Source organism: Neovison vison, chromosome 3, assembly GCF_020171115.1.
Source record: "Neovison vison isolate M4711 chromosome 3, ASM_NN_V1, whole genome shotgun sequence".
NCBI lineage: Eukaryota > Metazoa > Chordata > Mammalia > Carnivora > Mustelidae > Neogale > Neogale vison.
In genome coordinates, this window is record NC_058093.1 from 87,006,483 (window position 1) to 87,018,990 (window position 12,508).

General features: G+C 38.2%; 1 long non-coding RNA gene across 2 annotated transcripts; it reads left to right on the forward strand.

The window, feature by feature from the left end:
- The first annotated feature begins 542 nt into the window (after window positions 1-542).
- On the forward strand, window positions 543-11,434 carry LOC122902684. 2 transcript variants are annotated; one of them, XR_006383848.1, is made up of 2 exons: window positions 543-608; window positions 11,123-11,434. It is a non-coding gene; the product is annotated as an uncharacterized LOC122902684 (long non-coding RNA). The 2 variants fall into 2 exon arrangements; XR_006383847.1 differs by lacking the exon at window positions 543-608 and adding an exon at window positions 772-1,317.
- The last annotated feature ends 1,074 nt before the right edge of the window (window positions 11,435-12,508 follow it).

The following is a 12,508-nucleotide window of genomic DNA, read 5'->3' on the forward strand; positions in this document are numbered from 1 at the left end:
GAGGGGGCCGTGAACCAACACTACTAGACGCGCGCGGGCGGGATCCGCGCTGAGTCAGGGACCCCGCGCTCCCGCCGTCCCGACCGCGCAGTGGGCGGAGTCTTAGGCGCGTGGGCGGACCAAAGGGCGGGGCCTGCGCCTGACGCGCCTGAAGGCCGCAGCGGCCGCAGGCCGGGAGGGGCGGCGGCGGCGGTGGCGGCGGCGGCGGCGGCGGGGGAGGGGCACGGCGTCAGCGCGTCGCCGGCTGGGCCGCGCCGGTGGCCAGGAGGGAGAGACGAGGAGGAGGAGGAGGAGGAGGTGAGTAGGCTCCGGGCTGGGGAGCCGCGCGGGCCGGAGGGGAGGCGGGGAGCGCGGCCCCTCCCCTTCCCTCCCCGACGCCCGCCTCGCGGGGCCGCGCGGCGCGAAGTTCCCAGAGGGGCAGTGGCGGCGGCAGCAGCGGCAGCGGCGGCGGCGGCGGCGGCGGCGGCGGCGCGGAGAGCCGGGGGTGGGGGGGGCGGAGCTGAGGGCCGCGCGGGCGGCGCGCTTCCCGAGCGCACGCGCTGCGTTCCTTGCGCCGCCGTCCGCCTCGTCCGTGGAGCCGGGACCACCGGCCGCTGCATTTCAGTCCTGTAGGCTGGCCATTTTCTGATTTAATTTTTTTGAGTTCTGCGCTTGGTGTGTGGTAGCTTCTAGGGACCCGGCGTGCCGCCGCCGCCTCCTGCGGCAGGCGAGGGGCGGGCTGGGGGCTCGTTACTCTCGCGCGGGGGGAAGTAGGGGTTGGCCCGAGTAGGCGGAGGGGCCTCCTGCCGACCACGGGACTGCGAGGCGGGGTCCCTTGCCACACGCGCCTCCGGGCCTTCCTGAGGGGAACCTTTGCTTTGCGGCTGTCCCCTTTATTGCTCTTACTTTCCTGCCCTCGCCAGCCCCTCTGCCTCTCGGTCAGCTGAAATGAAAGACCTCACTCGCCCCTTGCCCTATCCCTCCTGTGAGGGTCGGGCATACACTTATTTTGATCGTGATGCGGGCTAACTGTTCGGTGGAAAGGTTCTCTTAAGCCTTTTGCGTCTAGCCACGTACTCTGCAGCGAAGTTGCAGTACGCCACAATTTAACCTTTAGGCCCGAGGGAGTTTTCTCTCTCTCTCTCTCTCTCTCTCAAATACAACTTTTAGAATCTTCTGAGAACTGTACTGCATTAGATGATCTTTGAGATAATTCTTAAATTAGCGCCTCGAGGCAGTGCGATGGGAGGTTCAAAGAGAAGGCTTTACACTTTTTCCTCCACCTGTATCACCGAATGAAATGGAAAACGTTGAGTTGACGGTGATTTTCCGCGAGAGGTGGGTTTCACAGCGCAGCCCTCCAGTGGTGTGGCTCACCTTGGTGGTTTGGTCCTACCACTACTCAGGGTAGTGCTCAGGTAAAGGAGATGCTAAAAAGAAGTTTAGAATAATTCAGTAGAGCCATTTTATTGCATTCTGCTAGCCCATTTAACCTTAAGCTAAAGCGTGGCAGTAGTTTTATGTAGAAACCCACAGACCTACCAAACGCTATATTGAATTTTAATTAGTGCATCCCACGTCTGATAGGAGTAGATTCTCCTTAGCTCTCACTTTCTTATACATTTTCCTTTGGATCTTGTATTTGATGAAACAGTGTTAGTATTGAGAGTTGGAGGGGTACCTTTTGAATCATGCAACTTTCTTCGACAAACTTGTAAACTGAATAGGTAAAATCTGAACCGTGATCTTGAGATAAAAATAGGAAAATGAATTTTTAGCATTATCCGTTGGAGAAGTTAAGATGGCTTCTTTACTCCTGTTTTGAAATCCTGTTGACATTTTAATCTTACATACCACAGAAGTACAGAAATTTCTTTTTGTAAGAGGCTTTCACAGTTAAATCCAACCCCATTATTTTACAGGGAGAAATTAAAGAAAGTTTCTTGAAGATTTTCAACAGGAGTTGAATAGAACTAGTTGACTTAATTAACTGAACACTTAAATATATAATTCAGACCTCCTCAATGAATATTTTTGTACCAAAGTTTGTTTTGACTATGTTATTTTTTAAAAAGTCTAGTAATTACTAAATTTTCTTTGTTCTTTTTTTTGACTATATGCCTTAATTTGTGTTTGGACCCATTAGATACAGATGATACAGATTATTTATAATTAGGACATGCTATAGTTTATCAGTTGAAAACAGTTCTTTCCAGGTTGTTTGAAATTAGTAATTATTTTCACTTCAAGAATGTTTGTTCATATTCTTGATTCAGATAGTCTGTTTTGATTCCAGGAGATTGGCATTTTAAAAGTCTGTGTGTTTAAGACTGTGGTGTATATAACCTTGATGTTAATGAGGAAGAAAGGTGCTATACACATGTAGTAACTGAATTCCAGTATTCCCAGGCAGCATCACTTTTCTTAGTGGGCCTCAAATGCCGAAGTCCTGAAGTTCCTGCTAAACACCACAGTGTTTAGGCATTTAGTAAATAAATACTTTTTGGCTTCTGTGCACTTTGCTTGGTGGGGGCTTCTTGAAAGACCATATCTTACTCTCTCTCTCTTTTTTTTTTTTAAAGATTTTTTTTTTTTGTTCAACAGAGAGAGAGAGAGATCTCAAATAGGCAGAGCAGCAGGCAGAGAGAAGAGGATGCAGCCTCCCCTTTGAGCAGAGAGCCCGATATGGGGCTTGATCCCAGGACCCTGGGACCATGACCTGAGCTGAAGGCAGAGGCTTCACCCACTGAGCCACCCAGACACCCCAAGACCATGTCTTACTCTATCTTTGTGTGCCTAGTGTCAAGTGTAGTGGATATTCTCTAAATGCTTGTGTTCATGCTGGTCTTACGCAAACTTAAGGTAGCTGAGTGGCTGGAGGTCATGAATCATGATTTTGTAAATTTGAAATAATTTATTTCCATTTATGTGTTGAATCATATACTATAATAGGCTTAATTCCAGTATTGAAAAATGTATCCAGTATTGAAAAATATTTCAGAAAAAATGGGGGAAAAAATTAAAAATTGAGGATTTTACTCTTTAACATATGTTAAAACTAATGGAAAATGACCATTAGTTAAATTATTTGATAGAATACCTCAGTAGAGCTAAAGTAATACAAAATTTCCGTGAAATTTTCCACTGGAGCAAAGTTTGACCACCATCAATTGAGTGACGCTCTAATTAATTGCTGTAAGCCACATTTTAAAGTTTTGGTTTCACTTTATAAGGTGAAACATTTTTCAGCATATAGACTTTTATAAGGATCTTGACTTTTGGAGTCCAGTCTTCCTTGGCAAGCTGTCCTGATAGGATATTTTAAACTGTTTTATATGGCATTCTGGTGGTATGGTAAAACAAAACAAAACAACTCAAAAACCTACCGTATTTTCTTTTTCTCTTAGGCTTATCTCCTCTTTTAATAGATCAGAATAGTGTGTTTTGTTTATTTAAAAAAATTAACAGAGGAAAATTTTCAAGCATTTCTTTTGGAAAGTACCACCACTTCACCCTTTGAATAGCTTTGGAAAATAATGTTTGAGCAAATGTAGGGCCAATTCCTTAGCATGATTCCTATTTGAATATGTAGATCATAAATAATAGCCTTCACAAAGACAACGTCTGTGGGCTACATGCATTTTTTTCTACAACTTTATAACTGAGAACAATTGTATAGTATAGCAGGGTGTTTATTTATAGGAAGGAGATAATTTTACATGTATCATTCTGGCTCCTTGCTAGTTCCAGTCTATGTATCCTACCCACTGCCAGTTTTACCCCTTTGACCCAGTTTTTGAATTGATTTTTAAGATTGAAAATACATTAAAATCTCCATCCCCTTCTGGAGGTGGGATCTGGAATTTTTCTGGTGCCCTGAACATTCATTGCTCGTGGAAGTATGGTACCTCACCATACTGTTGGCATGTATGCAGTTTGACTAAGATTTTCATTTTTAAAGACAGTTTACTCATCAAGAGTTTTAAAATGCATAGCATAAACATTTTAATGAGGGGTGTGTGTGAGGCATCTAGAATATTTCAATAAAGGTTTAGATGGGATTAGGATATAAATTCATTAATAAGAATCAGAGTATCTAGTCCTTTCCCCCCATACTTTTAAGGTCATACTTAAGTCATTTAAACAGATGACTTTGTTTTTGAGTATTCATTTATAAAAGTAAACAGAGAAGCAGTTCCACAGCCTTTCTTTAGTAAGTGTTAAATAGTCCATAGAGTTGATGTTTTCTTGTGTTGTTTCTTTTTGTACTCCAGATTGTACTCGACTTGTGGACCTGAAACCTTGTCTTAACCTGCTTAAGAACTTTAACCGTTGGTCATCTGACTCTCCTTGCTGTTCCCTCTTCTGCTCAGGAAGTTGGGACCTGTTCTTTTCCACAAGTGGATGGTTGGGGCTCTGTTTCAACTGAGGCAGAACTTGCAGAGCCAAGATACTATGCTACCGCCTCTAGGACTTGCACTTACTGGATTGACCCCTTATATACTGAGGATAGGCTGGCTGAGAACTGGGCTTTTTTGGCTGTTTTGATTTGAGTCCATTTTGAGGATCAGCTTTTCATTTGCATCAGACTGTAGAACACCCTAGACTTCATCCAGTCATCACTTAGATCCCTTTCCTGTCTGTGTAGCTGTTCGATTCTTTGCCTTCTTAGCTGAAGTCATGTAGTTGGTGATTTTTATCCCCTGAGTTCAGTGGTAGCTAATCATTTTCAGGTGTTTGATTTTCTACCCATGTCTTCTCAGTTTTGAGCTTTCATTTGACCAAGGAGCTGTTGTACTTTCCCATAGCACATTTGTTCATTATTTGTCTTTCCTTCTGGACTGTACCAGTATTGAGACTGAATCTGTGCTTTTCCTGGTGGTTTCCTCGCACTCAATATAGTGCCTGGCACATAGCAGGTGGTAAATAAATATTAATTAATATAAAATTCATCCTATCAGTCTATTATCAGTGTGGAAAATCATTGTTCATTTGGAAATTTAGATTTCACAAAAGAAGTTTAGACATTTCATCACCATCATTAGGACTACAGTCTGTGTATTATAAGTTATAAGCAAATCCGTTTAAAAAATAGCTTCATCAGTCATCCGGGAAGGCATTTATTTGAGAAAAGGTATATAATTTTCACTACGTATTTTTAGATGTTGCACATTTCAGTTTTTCTTGAGTTTGATTAACGTGTATATAATATTTCTTACACATTGAAGTTTTATGGCACTATAAAGAAGTGAGTTTAATTGCCCTCTTTTTGTTCATTAGTAATTATATACTAAAGAGTAAATTCTCATTAAAAGGCTCTTAAATGCCTGCTCATAAAAAAGAGAGACCTCTTTGATTTTGTTGTCCATACAATCCTACTTATTGTTTTGAGGCAAGTCATCAAACTCTTCAGTAGTCTAAACCTTTAATTTGGTTTCAGAACAGTAGTCAGTCATGTATTGAATACCCAAATTACCATGTCTTTAACAAGTAATGCAAACACTCTGTATTAACAAGGTAATGACCATAACTTTTCTTGTAGAAATTCTCGTGCTAATTTTTTTAAAGAGGACTTATTGAACTAAATTTCTTGTGAAGGCCAAAATCTCATACTTTTAATGATAGTGGAGTGTATGTGTTTGTGTAGAGAGGAAGGGATGGTATTTTTTGTAGTGGTATTTTTAAGTGGACAGTTTACTAATTAAGTTGAGGTAACATTTTACAACTCTTAAAAGGAAAACTTCAATTATCTGAATGAAATGAGGTACATGAAATTAATTCAGATAAATGGGGGAATCCTTAGTGTAAATGATGCATGGCAAGAGACATGACCTCAATCTTGATTTTTTTTTCTATATATCTGTCAGCTGCTTTTACATTACTAGATTGTGATTCTTTTTCTATGATGGGAGGAGGTAAAATTTGCTCTGTAGTTTTTTTGTTTTTTTTTTTTCCCCTTGCCATAAAGGGAATCCAGAATGTGGTATTCTGTGACAAGTATAATTGCTCATCTCTTGCCTGTGCTGCCCTGCCCTTTTAGGTGGTATACCACAGCCTTCCATTTTGTCACCTTTCTGTCAAATGTCAGATGTGTGTGTGCGGATTCCTTGAGAATACAGTTTGTTTGAAACTAAAACCACAGTCTTCTGTCCAGTCACAAGATGTTTATCCTTCCTAAAAGTTGAGTTACTTCAAGTTAAGATGAATCTGTCCCCTTAGGGTTTAATATTAAGAAGTATCTGATGATGTAGGGCCTTAAAATAGCAATAAACACTGGGGCATAACCCCTGGCTTTTATGGATCCTTACTTGAAATGACAATTTTGCTGATTGATTAGAGTTTAGGAAAGCTTTAGGAAACTGATTTCTGCTGTCATTTACTATATTTTCAGTATTCCTGGGCTCCTGGCATCTGAGAACTGTTGTGTAAAGAGTAGGCTTTGTATCTGTGATGACATTTTCCTCTAAGCATTTTTTTGTTTTGTTTTTAAACAGAGGTGGGGTTATCTCAGCTATAGAGGTGTGTGCTGCCACCTATTCTTTTTTACTGCATTAGCTGTCCATGTTTTACCTCAAGCACCTGAGAATGGGTCTCTATTTTCAGCTTGTATCATCTTCCTTTTTGTCTCTTGGTCTTTGAGAGACAAGATGATTCATATCTTGATTGCCTTGGGCAAAGTGGATATGATATCAGCAAGCTCTGTATCCAGACCTTGTGAACAATTCCTAGGTCATTGCCTGAGACTTTCTTAAATACATGCAGGCAGTGTGATTGAAGAGTTTAGGCTTCAGGATCAGTCCAGACTGATTTCAACCCTCTACCATTTATGAACAGCATGCTTTGGGGGAAGTTAGTTAGTTTTCTGGGTTTCACTTTCCTTAGAATAATCTTAACTGCATTGATTTGTTGTCCTATGCAGATAAGTGTTTAGTGAGTTTGTGAACTGTCTACCTAGATCATGGGCTATTTTAAAAGAAAGTAGGTTTTGTTCTATTTGAAGACAGAGATAATCAAATTAGTAAAAAAAAAATTACAAATAGCGGTCTTGCTCAGTTGAGTTTACAACTATGTAGGACTTGGAACCATTGAATTATTTATATATATAGGGTATTCTCATATGTGACATAGGCAAAATATGTAGCATACTTGTTGAATTAAGACAGACTTGGATGATCAACCACTTGGATAACCTTGGGCAGGGAACTTGCCCTTCTTGACTCAGTTTTCTTCTGTAAAATGGGTAATAGAAGTGTCAAGAGTAATAAAGGGTGAAAAAAGGTTAGTAAGTCATTATAAAGGCTTAAGAGATGAAGTAAGTAAAGAAAATACTTAATAATGTCTGAATTCATTAATACTGATAGCTGTTATTGTGACCACAAACAAGTTACTTCCCCTTTCTCTACCTCAGGTGTCTTCCTCAGTAGCATGAATGTTATCAGAGAACTAATATAGTTATGAGGATTTAATGAGGTAATACATGTAAGTGCTCATTATATGTTAATTGGTATTGTTACATTATTAATACAGTTTCAGAATGAATTGGACCAATTTTGAGTTAAAATCAAGGAATTTGTACAGATATTTAATAATTCTTTTTTTAATATAATTCTTATGTTGGGGAATATTTATTACGCATTTGGAGATGGCAAATTATCATTTATAGTTTTTAGTGTTTCCTTAAGATAATGGTTCTTAAATTGTGATGTGCAGACCCATATAGGTCACAAGAGCCTTTAAGGGGATCTGTGAGGTTCAAACTATTTTCATAGTAATGCTTTTTCCACTACTTTGACATTTGCCTTGCTGATACTAAAGCAATGGTGGGTAAAACTGTGGACATCTTAGTACATATTAAATCTCAATGGCACAAAACTTTACTAGTAATCATTGTATTCTTTACTACCATGCTTTTCTAGTAAAAAACAAAACAAAACAGAAATGCCAGTTTCACTGAAGAATGTCATTGATGAAGCAGTAAAAACAATTTTATTAAATCTTAATCCTTCAGTATACTTTGTTTTAATATTCTTTGTGATGAGGTAGGAAATATGCAAAAAACATTTTTTTTGCTGTATATCCAGAGTACATTGGTTGATCTAAGGAAAACCCTTCTGTGATTTTTTTTTTTTTGAGTTGCAAGCTGAATTAGTCATACTTTACATGAAGCATCATTTTTACGTATAATAATGACTACCAAATTATGATCATTTAGACTTAGATATTTGGCAGTTATTTTCTTGAAAATGAACAAAGCAAGTCTGCCACTTCGGGGAAAACAACTGATAATCTTTGTTGCCAATGATAAAATTTGAGATTTCAAGTGAAAATTAAAATTTTGGAAAACTTTTATCACCTGCTGTGCCCTTGACAGCTTCCCAATACTTCAAGTTTTTTCTGATGAGATGGGCGGTGATATTAATGAAAGTGAGGTTTTGCTGTGGTATTAATTAATTAATTATGTCAAAATTTGGAATATAAACATAGTGTAAGACACCAATATTTTCAAAGCAATCAGTGTTATAAAATTGTGGGTAAAATACTCTTACCAAAAGCAAGTAACAGAGAAACAGAGTTTCTGTGATAATAGGTTCTGTATAATAATGACCGTTAAACTCCTACTTGTCAAGTTTTGGTGTAGTATCAAAGAAGTATGTTCACATTTATCTGAAAAGGCAATAAATATTAACGTATAATTCCTTTTTTCATATCACAACAGATTGAATATAGAAGCAGGTACAAGAATTCATCTGTCTTCTATTAAATTAGACATCCAAGAAATTTACTTTTTTTTTTTTTTTTTTTTTTTTTAGGAAAGTACTTTTTCATAACGTATGTTATTTGTCATATTAAACGTGTCATAAAATTTTAAAATGAGTTAATGTTTACATTTTCTCATTTAATTTCTAATACAGTAAATATTAATAATTATGACTCACATTAACAAGAATTTTCAAGAGTTCTCAGTATTTGAGGATACAAAGGAGTCCTTTTACTAAAAAGTGTGAACTGTCCCCTAAAGGGAAGGAGACTAGATTTGTCAGATGAGTAAAGTTCTGAAGTTTTTAATCTTCTGAGTATTCCTTTGGAATATGGACTGCATGCATCTACTTTTTTTTTCCTGGTAATAAGGGTATGTTGTTGTACTCTGTCATTCCCCAAGTAGGCATAGGGTTCCTATATGTATTGCTGAAGATTTCATTTTTATTTAAGATTGATGCTACCTATGTGGTTGCTACTCAGAATTAAAATATGGTTAATGGTCATTTCAGTCAGCCTCTTCATTTTTGATACTACGCATTTGTGTTAGAACTATTTATGCAATTTTCTGAGTTGTTCACCGTGGCATTCTATTTCAGGATTATAGTGAAATTCACTTTGCTGAAAATAAATTGCCATTTTCTTTGAAGTCTTTACGTGAGGCTAATCTGTCTTGCCATAAAGTCTTCCTGACATTTCACAGCTATTTTTTAGTACAGTCAGTCTACAACTTATGAATGTGTTTGTGAATTAATTATTTGTAGCAATACAATATGAATTACAGATGAGTTCTGTAGTACCACTAATAGTAGCCTCATTGTGGACTATTGACATGTTTTTTGGGGCAATTATATTTTCAGTGCTAGAAATCTAACCAAATACATTTCTCCACTGTAGTCAGATAGTGACAAGAAACCCTTCTTTTTCCCTTACAATAGAACTGGGGTTGTTAAAGCTTTGATAGAAGCAAAACAGACAGTCTGAGGCAGTGTTCAAGAAACACAGATATTTTGAGCACTCCCAAGTGGGTAAAGGGTAATGGATAGCACTCTCAGATGAAGCAGAGCTAGAAACTTTGGGCTAACTAGCGATGATGAAGGGAAAAAAGGGAAGGAATATTCTGAATCCTGCTTGGGGTGAATATATTCACTTTTGGGGCAGTTGCTAAAAAGTATGAGATGCTTTAACATGGATATTTCTAGGATGGGAAATCCATCTATATAGAGGTTTGTCTTGTGCTCTTATGTTTGGTTATTGTATGTACTGAGCTCAAGAAACAGAATGAAGGTGCAGTTGGGCAGGTTAATAAACTCATGGGTTTGTAGTATATGAGTTTGCATGTAAAAGGAAATCTGTGATTCCAGGAGCATTCATGACCAGGAGGAGTAGTGGAGGTTGGAAGAATGTTGGAATATGAAAACTGTCCACGGGGGCCAAACAAATTCATATTACAGGATGCTTGTTAATAAAGCAGGGGTGGAACTAGCTATCAGCCAGCACAGATCGGTCAATGACTACTGTGACTCAGTGTACTACTCTAGGATCTCTAGCGGGAAATAGAGAATTTTAAGACTGGTATTAGTGCAGAAAGCTTGTTATGGAGAATGGTTAACATAAAGCAGAAATCCAGAACCAGGAGAACTTAGGGATACAGAAGAGGCCAGTGTTGTAGAAGTATTTGATTTTGAAACTGAGCTTCTTGCCTTCTTCCTGCCCAAGGGTAATAATTGATTCCTTGGATTGAGGCAAGGCTGAGCCAAAGTGGAAAGCAAAGTAACTACAGCTGTCTACACTGGAATGACAGACCTACCCAGAAATACTTGTTAAACAAATATATGAAAGTAAGGGAAGGGAACAACTGGGTCATTGCACCTCAGGTTCTTGATAAAACAGACACTAGGTGTCCTATTAACCTACCTACTTGATATCCTCTAGATCAGGGGTTGGCAAACTTTTTTTTTTTTTTTTTTTTAAAGCACCAGAGAGTAAAGATGCTCTTTTTTATGGGTCATTTAGTTGATGTTGCACCTACTTAAGCAAGTCTGCCATTATAGCATGAAAGCAGACATAGAGAATGCATAGTTGTGGTTCCAATAAAATCTTATTTGTGGAGACTGAAATTGAATTTCATGTAATTTCACATCACAAAGTATTAAGTCTTTAAAAAAAAAACTTTTTTCAACCATTTATAGTTTTAAAATCTATTCTTAGATCATAGCCATGATCTAAGAATAGGTAGTGGGCTGAATTTTGGTTCATGGACTGTAGTTTGCTGACCCTTGTTATAGTCAAATAAATCACTGTCAGTTATAATGCTGAAAGCTTAGCATTACTGAAATAGATATCTCTAGGACAATGCTGTTGGTGACACTGTCTTGTTTTATAGGTGACACTGATGATAAAAATCCCTTCAAGAATTTAGATGTGACATCTGCAGCAGGTTCAAATCTCTCAGCTATAAGACAAACTGGATACTTCGTAAAGATTTTCATCTGTTATGCACAGAGCCAAAATCCGTTACTGAAATTGTCTGGGTGAGCTGCCTGCTGGGTCCAGTGATGCACTAGTAGACAAAGAAGTTGAAAGAGAAGGATGGCATGTTCTTTGGATGACTGGCAGATTGTGACACCAAAATGGCATCAAGCCCTACTATGATTCCAAGGACTTCATGATTAAATAAAAATTGATTTTTTTTTAATTTCTATTTTTTGTTTGGGAGGGCATGGTTGAAGTAAATTTGATCTTTACTTGGGGAATGTGTAATGTTTTATCATTCCATGATGATACATGGTAATTGCTTGGTAATCAAACTTCAAAGGTTCCGTCTATATGGAACTTAGGTAGTTACCACCTTTTAGTGTTGGATTCTTTTACTTTAAGGGAACTATGGTAAAGAAAAACATATGTTGAAACTAAAGAAAATTAACCTAAAAAGGTTAATTTAAAGACTTAATTATTATTATTATTTTTTTATCTTTAATTCTTTTTTTTTTCCAATTTATTTATTTTCAGAAAAACAGTATTCATTATTTTAAGACTTAATTATTTTTATAAGAAAGTTTTTGCTTTGGGGGATTTCTTGAAATTTTGCTGTCCTACAGCATATATAAAATATGTTTCTAGGGTGCCTGGGTGGCTCATTCGGTTAAGTGTCTGACTATTGATTTCAGCTCAGGGCATGATCTCAAGGTTATAAGATTGAGCCCTGTGTCGGGCTCACATTGGGCTTGAAGCCTGCTTGAGATTCTCTCCTTTCCCTCTGCCCCTCACTCCCTCTCATCCTCCCCCCCCCCAAAATTCTGTTTGCAAAAATCTACTCTACCCAGAATTTTCCAAGAAAACATTCTTTTGTGTAGGCTCTTGAACTCAACAGTCAAAAACACACTATATAATACTAGGTGCATAGAACAGTTGAATTAAAAAATTAATATCTTAGGACCTGTTAACTAAATTCACTTAAAATGATTTAGAGAGCAGGTGTGAATTGAAAATAAACCTGTATTTTCTAAGCCACTGAATCACAAGAAAACTGGAACATCAAAGTATTCTCTGAACCAAATCAATATTTTATTTGGTTAGAGCTGCTGCTTTTAGTATATGTCTGTTTATTCCAGTTGTAGAGGATTTGAAAGCAGTTCTGGGAAATGAAGTGGGTGGATTTTCAATGTTGATTCCCCCCCCCCTTTTTTTTTTCCAGTGAATCTTCAACATTTTTTTTACCTTAGCATTCAACAAAAACTCTGGCATCCCAGTATATAAAACATAGATTACA